Genomic DNA, 18,402 nt, shown 5'->3' with positions numbered 1-18,402 from the left:
GTTCTCTAGTGCCCCCTCCCACGTGTGCCTAGCTTGCAGTCACTTGCATTTGCAAACCCTGATTTAATAAACAGATCATGAGGCCAAGCTGTAAACCATGGATTACGGCCATGGATTGAAAGATCATGTCTGAGCGTCCTTTTTCATAGACTAGCACTCGATTTAAGAAATACTAACTAAAACCTAGCTCAAGCGTGATGAAGCCTTTCCTGTACCCTGCATCTTACTTCCCACCAAAGCCCTTCTGGAAATTTTTGCTTAGGATCCAGAATTTTCTCACCATACTAACTTGTTAATTGATTACAACTAGAACAGGACCATCTTCTCTTTTTTCTTTCGAATGTTTGTTCGTGGACAAGGGGAGGAGAAACAAGAGGAGAGAAACAGAGGCGGTGATAGTGATGATGAGGTCACTTTTACTAACAGCTCCTAAGACGTTTTGTTACAATTTGTAACGGTATTAGTTCATCTAATCTATGGAACATTACATTCCGATCCCGTTCTTAAAATCTTTGACAAATTCAACAGAGAGGCTTTTACTCTGTTAGCCCAGCAAAAATGAAAAGCAACTGAGCTGAGTTGCTACCGGGGACACAGGGAGGGGGTCAAACAAAATGAGGTATTTTATCACATTTCTAATAGTCATAATGATCCAGGCAAATCTTCAGGACTACTTGGTAATAAAGCATACACTTACTAATTTAGTCGACCATTCAACTAAAATTCAACACAGTAGCTACTTACTCTTTCAGCGGGGACAGGTCCCCAAAGCTCGGTCATTTCATACTCCGCCTCCACAAGTTCACAAGTTCGGCTCTGGCTCTACACTGCCCATACTAATATCAGTATTTATATTACTTAAAATCAACTCCTTTTTCGTACTTTGCCCAGCTCTACACAACAGCATCCATTAAAACACAAGTTCAATGTGCTATTTCTTCTAACACATATTTAAAATTATATAACTGTGAACACATGTCCACAGACATACCATCTAAATTTACCTCATGTGATAAAAGCGATATTCTTACCATAGTCTGGGTGATCTGACCCTGAGCCTATTGTCAATTCATGACATGAATAAATTTTTAAAAAAAACTGTTCTCAAAAACACAAGTTGCTAATTATTCGGATTTGCAGGACTGCATCAGAAACATATGGTCTCATCACCAGTTTCAAGAGCTCTAAACCTAGGAGGCCTAGCGTTTCAGATTTTATCATACATAAGAAATCTACGAGGCCTTTGGTTCCACACCTACAGAGATTCTAACTCACTGTCGGGAGAGATGGGGACCACTGAAGCTACATTTTTGCTGACACCCTGGGGAGCGCTGAAGTGGGGAAACCCAAGGGCCACATTTTGAAAAACAGTGGACAGGGCAGGGGGACAAAATTTTACATGCACTCTAGCTTTTCAGTGGGATAGCTGTCCTGCTGAAAAAGTCTAAGTCTCAACTACGTGACAGTAAGTAAGTCATCTGACATCTCTGAGCCTTGGCTTTTTTTCATCTGTTAAATGATGAGTATGATAAAAGCTACCTCATTTCGTTGTTTTAAGGCTGAATGGATTATATGTCATAAAGTATTACAAAGCCAACAAAAAAAGCATTAAAAAACCACAGAGCCCTAGGTGAGCTTGAGGGTTGGTGAGGAAGCTGTAAGCACCGCCCCCGGAAGCCTAGGATGAAAAAGCCAATCAGCATTTCCCATCCAGATGCCAGTGCTCAGCCCCATAAGCACGGGCTCGCTTTAATTACGGACGTCGCCCTTAACCTGTAACCAATGAACCCCCATACCGTGTGTGGGTTTCAAATAAGATATTTGCACAGTGGATAATTTGAAATATTACTCATTGATGCCTGCAAATTAGATCCTCAAGGAACTGTGGCTGGACCCTCAGGAAAAACCACACGCAATGGCTCCCCTGCCGGAGGTACTCCAGAGTCCTGTCTTGGGGACTCGGATTTTAAGAACTACTTTATATGTAGCATATAAAATTGTCCTGTGGTTTAGAAACATTTTACACTTTTATTATTTAAAAAACTCTCTTCTTAGAGAAAAAAACTCCTGAATTATAAATTTAACTCTGACTTTGCAGACTTGGCTACAGGACAAACATAACAAAGACAATTCATTAAAAAGCTTTAGCTATGATCTGATGTAGGTACCTAAAATTCAATTTACAAAATATAGAAAAGCCTTATTTTTTTTTCGGAATACCATCTGCTAAACCATTCCAATATGAGCTAATTTCGCTACACAAAATTTGTAAATAGACTAAAATTTAAAAAAAAAAACCAGTTGCTTCGCGTTAAAGTACAGATTCTGTCTGATCTATTAATGTAGAGGTTAGAAAGCTACGCACACAGTCAACATTCAGTCTTTTATAGAACTCACACAACACTAACAAATACGCAAACATAATGAAAACATTACTGTTAACTCCTGATTGTCTGGAAAGAAAATCATTCCAAGGCCTGAGATCTATTCTCTGCTAGTACGGGTTCTTGAGCCTCTCCACTCAGTGGGGCAGTTTCTCAGCTAAAACAAGGCAACAGGGAACCTGGGACCGCTGGGGTAGGCAGCTGCTCAGCGGCCAGCCACTCAGGCACCAGTGAGGCAGCAACTGCTCCCCCCAGCTGCGGCTGGCATGTGTGCCCAGCTGGATTTGGAACACTGGGTACCCCAGCCGCTCCTACATGGACAAACATGAAAACCAGAGAGCAGGGAAACCTACTGAGAATGACATACTGTCACTCTTCTGACTGAGCAGGTTATCCAATTTCTACTAATCCAAAGGCCTACTTTCCTCTGGTAGGCCTAATCAACAGCATCGGATGGCTCGGAGGAGGTACAGAATGAGAGCCAAATTTCAATTACATGGCCTCTCGAGTCAGTCTCTGCGCTTGGCACATTACGAGATAGAGAAGAGAGGAACAGAGGCCATCAGGTCCCTTAAGCAAGGAGCATGCATTAATTAATTAAGGAGGGCACATAGCGCATGGAGCACTGGGTGTGATGCATAAACAATGAATCTTGGAACACCGGAAAAATAAGATAAAGTTTAAATTTAAAAAAGAATTAATTAGGATCTTTATTGTAGTGCTTAAACTGTCTAATTCTATACGGTTACCTTTACATTTACCTTTACCTTTACATTGACTGTAAGAACTTGGTGCTTGGCAAGGACCGTGATTTTGAGAGACCATTGACCGAGGGGGGTGTGGGATACTAAATGTAGTTTGTCCACACTTGTGAAAACTAACCATCTTTCACAAGCAGGCACACATAATTATGATGGACTGAAACCTCCATTCAAGCAATGTAAGCATGGTTTAACAGTTCACTGACATTTAAACAGGGTTAGTCCTAGGCTTAACAAAGATGGAGCATGTAAGTTTTAAATTTGTTAACCGATTCAACAAGTATTTACTGAGCACCTGTTATATTCCAGGACTGTGCTGGGGAAGCAGTGGTGAGTAAAAGAGCCCCCATCTCTGCTGACAAGGAGCTTATCACTCTCAACTTTAGAATAAACAGAGAATACAAATTAAAGACCAAAAAATGAGGCTGCCCAACAATATTCTGGAGTTCTGCAACTTTTTGCATCGTAGTATCGCCTGTTAATGCCGAACACCCACAGGTATTACCTAAACACAGACACAAATGGTGAAGCTGGGAAATACTATCAGACATTTTCTGAAGTTCAGAATATGATCAAAGAAAATATACGCATTTATTATAATAAAATGTAAAATGTAACATGTAATATAATAAAAATGGAAATGGATTTTTAAAAAAAGGATCAAAAGCTAAAGACAGTTTTTCCTCTCAATTACAAAACCATGAGTACATATACTAGATTCTGGTAAAAATTCTCCTTTGAAGTTCAGATCTAACAGAAAATCTTTCATCCTTGTTCCCAAGCAAATGTTTGTTGAGCATCAAGGGGCCAAAGTCTCACTCAAACTAAAAATGCAAAGCTTCTTGGGTTGCTGGGGTGCCTCAGCTGGTTAAGCAGCTGACTCTTGGTTTTGGCTCAGGTCGTGACCTCGGGGTCATGGGAGTGAGCCCCACATTGGGCTCTGCACTCAGCACAGAGTCTGCTTCACATTCTTCCCCCCTCCTCTCCCTCTGCTCTGCCCTCCCCCCACTCCTCCCCCACCCCACCCAACGCGTGCACTGCACTCTCTCTCTGAAATAACTAATAATCTTTAAAGAAATGCAAAGCTTCTTGGTACACTGAAGACTCAATGTTGCTTACCTTGTAGTCTCTGGATACATTTTCTGACGTCACTGAACCTGAAATCTGACTAGAAATGGTAGCAGCTATAAGCTGTTTACACCATTCAACATGCGATCCTGTAGGACTAAAAGAAATAGTGTGATTAAAATATTTTAAGACATGAGCTCTCGGTGAAAAATATGAGCACTGACTAAGGATATATGTACATTCCTTTTTTTTTTAAGAAAAGAAAATTTTATGAGACTACACAGTTAACTGTACATTTACTATAAGAACTAAAATACTAACTGATAACCAGTAAGTAAGATTAGGTTCCAGGCTGATTTTAAATGAATTAGCCAATTTTTTTTTTATGTTTCAGAGTCCAGGACTTACACAGTTAAACATTAGGGAATTTTATTATATTACAACTATATGCAGTGAATATGCTTAATGTAATATATATGGAATATTAATTCTAAGTGAAATATTTATCTTACAGCATATGTTTTTTTTCAAATAGACTTTTAATCAAACAGTGGATTATATGAGTTTAAAAAGACCAGACTAGGCAAATGACATCCTGCACGTAGTAATAATGCTACCTTACACTTCCGTAAGTGCACTGACAACTTAAAAAGGCTCTTCCGGTCTGTTATGATATCAGAGTCTCCCAACCACAGTGTGATAAGAAGACGCATCAGGGACTAGCCAACATGTTTCTGAGATGAGAAAACTGAGACACCAGAGGTCACGCGCCCAATCAGAAGGTGGCAGGGCTGCCTCCAGCTCCCCTGGGGCTGTCCTTCCAGAACACGACACAACCGATCCTGACCGACCCAATGAACTGGAAGGCGAAATAGAGGCCAGGCCCATGGAGGCCAGTCACACTGCCTCACATAAGAGCACAGTCCCGCGAGGGAAATGCCATCTTCTACTTGCCTGGTGCTCTTAAGCGTCACCACATTTCCACACACAGTGACCCACCTCAAAGATGAGAAAAGTGAGGCTCCAGCATTTGACCAAGGTCACATGACCAGTCAGTGGGCAGGCTGTGCCCACCAGACCTAAAGGAATACAGGAGCAGACTAGGCAGTGAGAGAATCAAAAATTGTCTCCAAGGGGCCAGGCTCCTCATCAAATTACTGAAGGAATCAAGCAAAGGGCAAAAGATGCTCATGAAAGTTTACCCTGTAGGTAGTTTTCGCTGTAAAGAATGTTCCAGACCGGGGCGCCTGGGTGGCTCAGTGGGTTAAGCCGCTGCCTTCGGCTCAGGTCATGATCTCGGGGTCCCGGGATCGAGTCCCACATCGGGCTCTCTGCTCAGCAGGGAGCCTGCTTCCTCCTCTCTCTCTCTCTCTGCCTGCCTCTCTCTGCCTACTTGTGATCTCTGTCTGTCAAATAAATAAATAAAATCTTAAAAAAAAAAAAAAGAATGTTCCAGACCTATAAAAATCTCATCACTGATTAAATCCACACTCATACATTGGGAAGACTGAAAAAAGTGGAAACCCTAGGCAGTACATAAAATAACCTAAAGTAAGATGAAGATATTTGATGTTCTCTACTAGTGCTCTAAATTTCTGCCTCTGATCAAGATAGTGATAGTGAGCAGTGGTGAGCTGCGGGGCTGAAAACGTTAAGTAAAAACATGCACTGAATGAGCAGACATGTCATAAATCTATTTACTATAATTTCTAACTTAGAGGAAAGGAGGGGAATCGGGGATTTTAGTTTCTTTGTTAAAGGCTAAGTCCCCTTTGTTGCCGGGTAGATTATCCTTCTCTTGTCACACTGCCTTCGTCCCTGCCAGCACCCACCCCTGACTGTAAATCTAACAGCGGGAACCTGCACGGTCACTCACAGCGGGTGACCTGTTGCCGTTATCATCTGCCCAGCATCCCTTCCTCCTTCTTCTGATAAGGACATTTCTCTAGCGGGAGGACTGTTCCTTCCCCACTTCACAGGATTCTGGGGGTTGGGGGGAAGGAGCAGGGCTGATACCTTGCTCCTCCTGAGCCCACTTGTAGGGGAGTGACCCAGACCAGGCCAGTCCCAGACTTTCCTCTTGGATTCCAAGCTGTGTAGATCCCCCCACCCAGCACTGCTGGAGGCCACTCCCCAACCCTACGACCTTGAGGAACCCACAGAGATAAAGAATGGGACAGAGAAAAACAAGGGATGAGGAGCCCCGACGATGCAACGTGCAACTCTGGCTCCAAATGTGCCCCTGGCCGTCTTTCCTTGTCCGCAGCAGCAACGTGCATCAAGACACTCCCTTTCTGGCTTAAGTTAGAATGAGTTGTGTTTTTTGCCACATGCAACCAGAAGTGGCCTGGCCAGCACAGTCACAAACAGCGTGGTATAGCGGGCTGGTAGACAGGAGGCTTGGATCCAAGTCCTGCTTCTATTACCAGCTAGCTCTGTGACCTTGAGCAAGCCACATCCTCTTGCAGGACCGCAGCTTTGTCGTCATGAAGCACAGTACTCAGGAGAGAGGGGAGGGCTCCTCGGTCCGCGGGGCAAGGCTGCACCTCGCCTGTAGAGGCAGCTTCCACTCTAGAAGTCACCCTTCAAAGAAGAGTATGAATCCGAGCCGGTCACGACGACAGATCACAGAAGGCCAGCCAGGTTCCCCCTGTGCAATCTCCTGCCACTCTCCTGGTACTAAGAGCCACCTGCAGCCTGGAGGAGGCCAGCTTTGTTTCCCCAACCTGGAGTCTCATGATCTGGATGCCACCATCCAAGGAGACATCCGTACTAGGGGGTCCTGAGACCCTGCCAACTGGACCTGTCGAAACCAGCTTCAGGGGCTCCGCCTGCAACCCACTCCCCGACCCGTTTCCTAGGTCGGGGAAGAGCACAGCCAGTTACCCAGGTACCCCAGGCCCAAAAGCTGGGTCGGCCGCGGAGCCCACCGCCCACTTCATTTCACTCTCACATCCGCCCGCTCACCGAGCCGCTCGGTGAGCTCACTCTCATGAGCTAGTGTCCTCAGAACGCACCTTGCTCCGTCCCTACAGCAACTCCCTTTTCCAGACACCCATCCTTCCGTGTTCTCCTGCCTCCTGAATTTAGGCCCCAGCTCTAGGCCAATGACTCCCACATTGAGGTCTCCAGCCCAGACAACACCCCTGAACTCCAGGCCCATATAAACCAACTGGCTCTTTGACCTCTGCTCCGGAGTATACAGCTGGCGTCTCAGAGCTACGTCTGGAGCTCCTAACCACGTGCCGCTCAAGCCCCTCTCCCTCGTGTCAGCAACACTACTTTCCCGCGCCCCGAATCCTGGCATCTTGATTCTTCTCTCCTCCCCAACAACCAATCGTTAGCGAACAATGCTGGCTCTAGCCTGCAGGTTTTCTTCAAATTATATGTACAATCTTACCACTTCTCCCTTCCTCTACCCCACTGCTCAGTCTGGGCCACCATCCGCTGTCACTTGGGTGACTGCAACAGCCTGAGGTTTCAGCCCCGCCCCTGTTCAGTCGGCTGTCCCCAGGTATGCCACTCCTCTGCTCCTCGGTTCTGAAAGCCCCGATGGCTCCCCGCGACTCTCCACCACCTGCCCGTGTGACCTCTCTGACCTCAAGCCTTACTCCTCTCCCCCTCGCTCCCTCCCCACTAGTGACACTGGTCTCCTTGCACACTTCACACACGCCCACCCAGGCGCACAGGCCTCTGCCTGGAATGCTGTCACCCTGGATACTGTGCGACTGGGTCCCTCCCTTCTTTAGGGGCAGTACTCGAGTGTCACTTTTCTCAGCCAGGCTTTCCCTGACCATCCTACATAAAATTCCAGTTCAGCCCCCAAACTGCAGGCCCCTGACACCTCATATCCCCCTCCAGACTTACTTTTTCCCGAGCACCCGTCACCATCTAACAGAGAATACAGTTTACTTGTTATTTGTCTACCTCTGTCGCCAGGGCAGCAATTTGTGTGTGTCTGTTCCCTGCCAAATCCTTCGGCCCCCCACAGTGCCTGACACAGAGCAGGCGCATGGGCCAGTGATTAACACTTCCAGTGAGACTCCCTGCCTCTAGTCCGTTCACCACACCGCTGCAGAACAAATGTTCTCGAACACCAATCCCATCCCTGTAGCTCACCTGATAGAAATCCTTTTGTGGTCCCTATAGCAAGGGTGACCACATAATTTCCTATCCAAACCAACACACTAGTGTGAGTTGAAGAAGGACGCTATGAATAATCACACCCGCTCCACCAGTAAACCAGCACCATCTTGGGCTAAAGAGACCATCTGGCCCAATCTACCTGTGCCTACCAGCAATTGTTAAAAGTGCAGGATTCCAGGCTCTACCCCAGAGGTAGAGAGACCAGACTGAAGGTGGGACCCAAGGAGCCGCACTTGGATCGTGCACTGGAGAGGATTCCTAGGCAGGTCACAGAGAACCATGCCCCAAGAAGCAAGGGACAAACGATTACCGAGGAAGGCATCCAGTCCCCTTCCAGATCTGGCCCCTGCCTTCCCACACGTCTTCAGCCTGACCAGTTCCGCACACCTGGCATCACCTACGCCACCAGCATGACGGCACATTCCACTCCCAGGGCCAAAAGGTCCTCCCCACACTGTCCCCTGGCTAACTTCTCATTCCTCACCCTCAATTCAAATGTCAGCTTCCTCAGAAGGCCTCCTTCCCTTAACTGTCCAGAATCCCCAATACCGCTCCCCCAACTCAAACTAAATCAAGCGATCCACCTTTGTGTGCCCACAGCGCAGTGGATCACAAGTGAGACTGTGGAGGTTCTTTGGAAAATACTACCTCTTGGCCCTCACCCCAAACCTTCTGAATCAGAAGCCTTAGGAGTAGGGCCCGGTCACCTGCAGTACTTAAAAAGCTTTTCAGATGATTCCCACGTATACCCCACCCAGAGTACTTCTAGCACTCAGCACGTGCAATTTAAATTGCTGGTTTGTTCATAGTCTTCACTAGATGGTGAGCCAGAAAGCAAAAGCCATCTTGTATTATTCCCTAACTCTCCAAGCCCTCATACATTATAGAATATCTGACCATTGCAAGTACTATCTTAGCTGTGATTAGTTCTCAGTGAAGCTGACCACTTGCGTGATTAATTTAAAAAACAGTGTAAGTACACTGAGGCAGAAACAAAGCGAGTGTTTTCTTGCTGTTCCTGTGCTTCTGGGAAACTCCCCAAAGTTCAGCTCTCTGTTATGACTAACACAGGCAAGAATGAGCGCCTGAAACTGACCAAGCTGCCTTACAACACTCTCTTGCCCAACTGCACTCTCGTGTCAGCGTAAGAGCCAAGATGTGGGAAAACTGGATATTCCGGGCTACGGGATAACCAACCCATCACTTGTCCTCGGAGGCTTAGGATGGCCCTTCCAGTTGGGCACGGTCGGTTTCCACTTCTGATTTACATTGGTTCTGCAACTGCCTAAGAAGCAGTTCTGTGTCCACGAAAACAACGATCCGGGTTCCCTCAAGGTGTGAAAGACTGAAATAAACGATTGTGTGTTCTTGCACCAGGAGCAGTTTGGAAGTTATCCATCCCAGCCTCTCAAAACAAGGTAACTTTGCCTCCATCGGTACCAGCTCCAACACCCATGGGGTTGCATCCTCCAGTCCCCACTCCCAACCCCAACGTCAAAGACATCCCCCCACCCCGCCGCCCCGCAAGCAGCGTCGGTGGTGGGATTTCGGTCCTCCAACCCCGGGAGGGAAGGCCTCGGTAAAAGAGGAGGGCCTGGGTGAAACCTCCCAAAGTCTCCCGGGCAGCGGCAAGGCCGCTTCCAAGACGCACCGATTAGATCTGACAGCTGCGAAGCCCCTCAGGGGGGCAGGGAGCCCCAGCCCGCGAGGCGGAAGTGAGCCAGGTGCGCGGCCCCGGGAGGCGGGGGCAGGGCCCGGGGTCTCGGGGAGCGCGGGGAAGAGGGGGGCGGCAGGGCACGGAGAGGGGCACGCCCGGACTCGGCAGGCGCGGCGCGCGGGGCTCTCGGGGGTCAGGGCGCGGGGACCGCGGCGGCCCGGGTCCCGCTTACCTGTCCAGGGTCTCCACGCTGGGCTGCCGGGAGCCGGCGGCGGGGCCCCCAGCGCCCCGAGGGGGCTTCCTGCCGCCCGCCGGGCCCGGGCCCCCGCCGCCCTCGCTGCCAGCCGCCGCCGCTGCCGCCGCCGCCGCCGCCGCCACCGCCGCCACCGGCCTGTCCATGGCGCGCCGGGCCCGCCGCCGCGGACGAGCCGCAGCGAGAGGGGAGCGGCGCCCGGAAGGGCCCCGCCGCCGCGACGTGCCGCGCCGCCCGCCGGCTCAAGCGGCCGCCGCCATTAGCTGTCACCTGGCGGCCCCGCGTTACCCACAAGGCCGCGCGCGGGCCCGGGGGCGGGGAGCTCGCGCGGGGCCGGCCGCGCCCCCGTGCGCAGAGCCCCACCTGGGCCCCGGCCGCCCGCTCCGGGAGCCCGCGACGGCCCGGGTCGCCCGGCTGCGCGTGGGAACGCGCCTGGGTGGCCCCGGAGCTACCGAGCTGCCGAAGAGTTGGGGGGGCATTCAGGAGTCAAACCCGATTTGTTTCCCCTCGATTTTCCTTCCCGGGTAAGTTTCGAGGTGGGGGCAGCCCAGGCCCCTGGGCGTCCACGGTCTTGTGGTCTCAAAGCAGGAGCAACTGCAGACATTTTAGCAGGTCCTCCCCGCGCCCTTCTTCCCTCCCTCCCACAAACCCACCTCCCCGCCATCTGTGGGGCCACCGAGTGTTCTGATGCCGCCCTCGGAACTTCGCCCCTGGTTTATATTAAGAGTAACATTTAACTTGTGTTGCTATGGAAATCCAGCCAATATCTGATGATAAAGGCTCATCCTCTCTCAACTCACCCCTGATTTTGTTAGGGGTGGGGATGGCGATCATGCCTAAGCCCTTTGCTGTGATTCCCCTGGGTACAGATAGGACAGCCATGACCCTGATAAAAAGCAGACCTGTGGACAGGGAGTTGTCCCTTTCCATCTCAGACCCATCCTGCCTTACCAGCTTAATAACGTCGAACTGACCCTTGAGGATGAGAATGTGATGCCTGGAGGCCCTGCAGCCATCGTACACCCAAGAGGAGAGAAGCCTGGGGTGGCTTGGAAGGGAGACTCATCTCCTGCAGGCTATGGTTTTAAATGTTTAACCCATTGTTATAGACGGAATGTTTCTGTACACACACACACATACACACACGCAGAGAGACACACCATTCATATGTTGGAGCCCTAGACCTCAACTGATGGTATTTGGAGATGAGGCCTTTGGGAGGTGATTAGATCATAAAGATGGGGCCCTGGCACGATGAGATTACTGCTCTTATGAGAAGAGACATCAGAGAGCTTGGTCTCACTCTCTCCATGAGCAGGCACCGTGGAAAGGCCACGTGAGGCCACAGTGAAAGGCCGCTGTGGACGAGCCAGGAAGAGGGCTCTCACGAAGAACTGAACTTCATTCTTGGACTTTCCAGCCTCCAGAACTGTATGCAAGCATCCTAGCTGCCCTGAGATTTGTCAGAAAGAAAATGGTGAAATTTTAGATGTGTTTATTCTGTATTCTTCAAGGAGAATTAGGCCATTGAAGAATTCACTGTGCTGTTGTTAGACTTTTGGTTCCATTAAGCAAACATAGGACTTCTGGGACAGAGAAGCAAATCACACATATTACTGCCTAAGAAGTTCACAGTCAAGTGACATTACCTGCTGGTGAATGCCACAGTGGCGGCAAGCCCGCAGGGCTGCGGGAGGAGAGGGGTTAGGAAGGCTTCCGAGAAAAGTACGCGCAAAGCTGGATCTTCAAGTCGTTGCAGGCAGAAGGGACAGTTATGGACAAAGGTGTAAAGCTGGCTAAAGAGATTATGTACAAGCGAACTCTAAGAGATCTCCTGTGGCTGGAGCATAAAGTCAGACAAGGCAAATGAGAAGGTCAAGTACAAGCCAACAAGGCAAAGACCTGGAGCATCTGCTATGCTAGACTACAAAGTTCACACTCTGCGCTGGATTCTGGCACAGGCCGGGCTCAGCGCACTTGGAGAAATACTACTGTACAGTCCCGCATGTTGTAGACTGCGCCTCCGAAGATAGCTGCGGTAATATCCCCCATTCCGCAGGTCTTTCACAACGTGACCTCGCCACTCCTATATCAAAAGGTCAGGTCTGCGTCCCCTCCCATAACCTCTTTGGACCAATAGAGTGTCACAGAAGGTACGCCCCGTAACTTCTGGGGCTTGGCCTTCAGGCGGCTGCACCTTCTGCCTCAGATTCTGGGAACCCTCTTTCTTGGAACTCGGCTGCCACGCTGTAAGGAAACCCAACCAGCCGCACGGAAAGGCCCACGTGGAAGAGAACCAAGGCTCCCAGCCAACAGCCCGGCTGAGTTCCCCAGCCAGCAGCCAGCACGAGCTGCCAGCCATGCGAGTGGGGGCATTTCGGGCCTTCTAGCCATGCCAGCCATGCAGCCAACACCTGGCGAGGCTGGAGACTCATTCTGTGGAACCGCAGATTTTTGAGAAATAAAGTGATGTTTTAAGCCACGAGGTTTTGAGATGTTTTCCTCTGCAGCAGTAGGGTCCCCAAACACCGCTTTTGCTATCTGGCCACGCCCGCCCCCATCAGCTTCCTTCCACGCGGCCGGGAACCCATGCCCAAACCATGCTGCCCTCTGAGGAACGTGCTACATGCTGGGAGGTCCGCGGCCGTGGCGGACCCGAGGTGCCCCCCACTAGCAAGTTAAAAATGTCTCCTCCTGCTACACTGACCATCCGACAGAAGACATGAGGTCTCTGGGTCAAAACTCAAGACACCTTGTCATTACTCACAGGGCCGCTAGTGACCCGCCCGGTCTCTCTTCCAGAGAAAGGGATTCCTCATTATCCTGGAAGGTGAGTAAATCTCCGGGGAAGGGGAAAGAGACATCTTCACCCTCACTCCTGTGAACTCTGGGAGAGGAAGGTGTCTCTCAGCTTTAGGGTCTTAGACTATCCCCTGATACCAGCTCTCTCAACGTGGCTGTGAATTCATCAGCCAGAGCCCCTGGATGGTGCAGAAACCCGACACAGCCACGGAGACTTGTCCCTCCCAGCGCCCACGTCTGGGCCTCCTCAGAGTTGTCGGCTTGAGCCCCCCGCCTTCCCAGGGATCACGGTCAGGGGACAGATGGCCACCTGTGTGGTGGGAGGCAACGGGAAGAGTGAGTTGCCAGCCTATGCCAGTGCTCCTCTGGGGAAAATCGAGGCACCCTGTGGGGGAAGGGGGCACGTGTCTATGCACCTACGTTGAGTGCTCATGAAATGTACATGCGGCGTGCTGCATAACGTCGTCACTTTCAGAATGGCCAGCGTAACAATGACTTGAGCCATCCGCTCACACACAGACCCAGGGGCCCCACTGCAGAGAATCGGAACACTGAGTAGCGTGGCAGAGCAGGGGCTGTGGAGAGCCACATTATATGCAGCTCCGCAAGCGAGTCTGAGGCAGATGGTCTGAAGATTACACCTGGAGATGCCATTGGCGGTGACAGGGAGCCACAGCCCCGTCCTCACAGAGGGACAACCGATCTTGTCTACACTTCGAAAGCAGAGCTGGGATTACACGCAGGTGGGGGGCCTGGAGGGGCAGGAGTGGCTGTGGGAAGACCAGTTCAGAAACTGAGGCACGAGGGCCTGACATCAGACAGGACGCAGTGCCTGACGGGATGCTGGACATGAAGAAGAGAGGGAGGGACAGGCTAAGAGATGGGTCAAGGCTGAAACCAAGGTTGACATCGGACTCGGATGACTGCATAGAGTGTGACAGTGGTCACTGGGCGAAGGAGTGCGGGGTGACAGGCAGCTGGGAGAGGTGAGGGAGTAGGGCGAGTTCATCTTGGACATGTTCAGTTGGCCCTGCCCTGAGTCCTGGCCCACACGATGCTTTTGTGTACACGCGGAAAGAGACCCCTTCCTCACAACACAGGACGGCTGTTGCTCATAAAATTGTCATGATAATTCCGGTGCTGTCCAAGCTCAACCTATGCTTGCTGTATGCCCAGAAAGGGCCATAACAGATCTCGAAATCTATGAGGCTTTCAGTGTGCATGGTTCCCCTTAGGTAGGACCCCCTTGTCCCCTGCACGGCCTTCATACTGATGCCTGTGCCCTTGACAGGCACTTCTGGGTTATCCGGGTGAAGGTGTCCCATAGACTGTTGGTCACGGGGTTCTACAGCTTAGGAGAGAGAGGCAACAAAAGAGTTGGTAAATTTTCCTAAAATTTGAAAACAGAGAAATTCTTCGAAATTTAATCCTCAGCTCCACAATTTGGTAACTACAGATGAGGCTACCACTTTCTTTCTGGAAAAGGAATCAAGCAATGAAACTGGGCCTGAGGATTCCTTATCAAATGAGTTCCTCAAAAACATCCTTTTGCTCAGAATGAGAAAATCACACTTTCTGCGAGACAACACATGAGTGCCCCTGCAGGGAAAGGGTCCCACTGTGCAGAGGGGTCCTAACGGCAATTCGGGAGAGTAAGATTTTGATCTGGTCTTCGCAGGCAACGGCGGAGGCCGTCCGCCTCACAAAGCAAAGCCTGGCGCTGTCTGTGCCTCCAGCCCTGAGAGTGTGTTCAGTTCGTGGTGTTCATTTTTGTGTCTATAATTGTGCTCTTTAGCCCAAAGCAATTCCGGCTAAATGTGGCAACAGATGGACTTAGGTTCTGTGTGTCCTTGCAAAACACTGCTGCCTCGGATCCAGGTTTGTAACAAGTCCAGCATTAACCCTATTCGTTCTGGAAGCACCATCTAGCCATAGTTAAAAATGTTGGCATGTCTACATGTATGTTTCAAGACTTTTCTCAACACAGTATTAGGCTCTGGATTCATTTTCTGTTGCTGCCATAAGAAATTACTACAAACCGAGAAGCTTAAACCTCACACATCAACTTTCTCGAGGTTTCTGTAAGTCAGATGTCCTGGTGGGTTCATTTGGGTCCTCTGCTTGGGGTATCACAAGGGTGAAATCAAGGTGTTAGCAGGGCTGGGCTCTTTTCTGGAGGCTCTGGGGAAGAATCCAGCTCATTCAGCTCCCACAGGCTGTCTTCATTCCTTCTTTTTCTTTCCATGTGCCCCTCCAGCAATGGTGGTTCAATCCCCTCTTATTCTTTGATCTCTCTGACTTCCTCTCCTGAAGCATCTCTTTTGCTGTTAGGCAGAGAAAGTTCTCTGCTTTTAAGGACTTGTGTGATTAAATAGGGCCCACCTGAAAGATATAAGATACTCCCCCCAGCTTAAAGTCCGTAACCTTAATTATATCTGCAAATCCCCTGCTTTGTCATGTAACATAACATATTCACAGGGTCAGAGATTAAGGCACGGACATAATGGGGGACCAGAATGCCTACCAAGTGTACCAAGTCAGGTTTCTCCAGGGAAACAGAACCCATAGAGGGTGTCTGTGTGTACAGACAGAGAGAAGGACAAAGGGGGATTTAGCTTAAGGAATTGGTCACACAATTGTGAACAAGTCTGGGGTTTTCAGGTCAGCCAGCAGAGTGGAAATTCCAGCATGCAGCAGTCCTGAGCTGAGTCTGAAGCCAAAGTCTGGAGCAGAGTTCCTTTCTTTTTGAGGGGACCTCAGTCTTTGCTCTTAAAACCTTCAACTGATTGGACGAGGCCCACCACCTTGTGGAGAACAGTCTGCTCTACTCAGAGTCTGCTGATTTAAATGTTAATCACACATACAAAATACTTTCACAGAAATATCTAGATTAGGACTAAGACTAAGCACTTCCACACTATGGCCTACCCAACTTTGACGCATAAAATGAGCCAACATGGTGTCTGAAGGTCCATTTGTGAGGTCAGTGTTCTCAATGATACTTCGAGTGAGCACTGATAAATGAGTGGAGTTATTAATTCCTGTGGCTCCATCAGCTGTGTTAAAAAATGCCACAGGTTACTTAGTTATGCCTCTAGACTTATCCAGAAGTTATCAGCCATTGGTTTAAAGTTATAGACAGGGCTCAAGGGTGGCCTGGGAGGGTTTGGCTCTGTGCCCATGACCTCCACCACCCCCTCATTCTTTGATATTGACATGAAATATACTCAGTGTTGCATTGGGTGCTCTACAAATGTAGTGTCAAGCTCTCCTTCCCATGTCACCTGCTGTCCAGAGACCCCACACTCGCAAAGCTCCAGAGACCCCACTGGCCTCAACCTGGCGAGTCTGTTTCAGAGACATGCTTTTGGCCTCACTTCCATAAATCCCCCATTAAGGTAGTCACACTGGATCAGTCAGGATAAGGTCCAGCAGATGGGATTATCACAGAATCCAAAGGAAGAGAGAAAGTTATCTTCAGAGAGCAGGGAAAGAGCTAGGGTAGAGGCACCCTGGGGGCACAGAGAACAGAGTTTTAAGGGGGAAGGAATGATCCCGAGTATCAAGTGGTGCCAAGACTCTGACTGGTGAGATGGGGCAGAGGTGTCCCCTGGATTCGGCAGCGCGGAGATGGTGTGGGATAGGTGAGAGCACTTTGGAGGACAACTGGGTGGAGAAATGGCCGCAAGGAGACAGAATCTCTATCTGTATAATGAGATTTATTACGAGAAACTGGGTCACGCGATTCTGGAGGCTGAGAAGTCCCAGATCTGCCGTCTGCAGGAGCACCTAGGCAGAAGAGGGCTGAGTTCAGTCGTAGCCTTTCTATTCTGTGCAGGCCCTCTGGGTTGGCGGACACCCGCCCGCAGCGGGGAAAGCCATTTTCCTTCCTGATACCAGCCGTTCAACTGCAAATCTCTTCCAGAAACACCCTCTCAGACACATTCAGAAATAATGTTTAAGCAGCGGTCTGGACACCCCATGGCCCAGTCAAACTGATACACAGAGTGAACTATCACACAGGGGAGGAAAGGGAGGCACCGAGTTCCAGTCGGTTAGACTTTATACATCAGCCTCCGGCTTCTAGAGCACATGTTAGGCCTTCCATTGACCTGTTGTGCAGAGTTCCGAGGAGTTCTTCTCATTCCAAACACGACTCCACCAGGCTCAGCCAACTGGGAAGAAAAGCACGTGATGACTTGCCCCCCACCCCACACGTAGGGGCCGCAGGGCATACTGGGGTGAGCGAGGGGGCGGATCCGCCTTTGCAAGACCTTCGGCGGAGGGGCTGACTATCTGAGCGTCATGAATTTGTGAACGCTGAAGTTACCCATCTTCAGTTACAAGCGAAAATATCCGGTACTACTGAGGGATGCCCCCATTTCTCTCCCCAACTCGGAGCACTGGATCCTTGGCTGTTGTTAGGGGCTGAAATGTACAGGCAGCAAACAGTGAGGAGGGGAGATGTGTTTCTTGAGGGATGAGAAAGATATTCTGTGGGGTTTTGCTTGGACGGGACTCCGAGTCTTCGGTGAGGCAGGAGAGCAGAGAGCGGCGGAGGGCGGACTCCTGGCCAAGGCGCTTTGATTTAAAATGGGCTCCACTCGCCAGCCCGGGGTGAACTCCGGCCAAGGGACTTCTCTGTGCTCAGTTTCCTCCTCTGCTCATCGTGGGCTTGCTGTGGCGATCCAACGGGTTTTAATACCTGTTAGGCACTTAGGCCAGTGGGTGGCACATGGTGAGGGTGGCGTAAGCTGAGATTATTTAATGACAACTATAAACACCTGTCCTCACTGGTCAGCACACATGAAACAGCTGTTTGGGTGTGTTTGTTTGTTTGTTTTTGTTTTTTTGTTTTTAGAGGAAGTAGTTTCAATGTTGACATGGGCCATGTTGAGCCCCGAGCGGACTCACTTGCTTGGCTGGGCCCCCCATGCGCTGGCTGCAGGCAAGTCGGTGGCTAAGGGCTCCCGCGCACCCCGTTCTCAGGAGGACTGCCGGCCCCTTCTCCTGCGCTCTTCTGCACGGTGTCACGCACCCTCAGATCCCTGCCTGACCTGGGACAGGCATGCATGGGGTAGTAGGGTGAACACTGCCTCTTCGAATTTCTTGCCATCACCACCGTGTTCTTACTTTCCAAGCACTTTGTCGCGGAAGCAGTTGTGTTTTTCATAGAAACCGGTAGAAATGTATATACATTCCTTCTCTTCAACATTATTGAGTGCTTGGTACACATCTGGCATCGTACTCGGCTTTGTGGCCATAGGGAGATTACTCATTTTCGAGGGGGACAAAATGGAACTTGAGGAAACAGAGTGGATTGGGTTCAAG

General features: G+C 50.0%; 1 protein-coding gene across 6 annotated transcripts in view; it reads right to left on the bottom strand.

Moving 5' to 3' along the window:
• The window catches only part of MTMR1 (myotubularin related protein 1), a 57,398-nt gene extending 47,070 nt beyond the window's left edge, over positions 1-10,328 (bottom strand). For 3 of the 6 annotated variants that reach the window (XM_044235850.1, XM_044235847.1, XM_044235846.1), the window contains exons 1-2: positions 10,249-10,328; positions 4,265-4,370 (exon numbers count right to left, since the gene is read on the bottom strand). The gene's annotated coding sequence lies outside the window, so the exon portion shown is untranslated. The remainder of the gene's footprint in view (positions 1-4,264; positions 4,371-10,248) is intronic. The other 3 variants (XM_044235848.1, XM_044235849.1, XM_044235851.1) reach the window with 1 other exon arrangement.
• Between the last annotated feature and the right edge of the window lie 8,074 nt (positions 10,329-18,402).

The sequence above is a fragment of the Neovison vison genome, chromosome X, assembly GCF_020171115.1.
Source record: "Neovison vison isolate M4711 chromosome X, ASM_NN_V1, whole genome shotgun sequence".
NCBI classification, from domain to species: Eukaryota; Metazoa; Chordata; class Mammalia; order Carnivora; family Mustelidae; genus Neogale; species Neogale vison.
The sequence above is the reverse complement of the archived record's forward strand: the minus strand, read 5'-3'. Positions and strand labels throughout refer to the sequence as shown.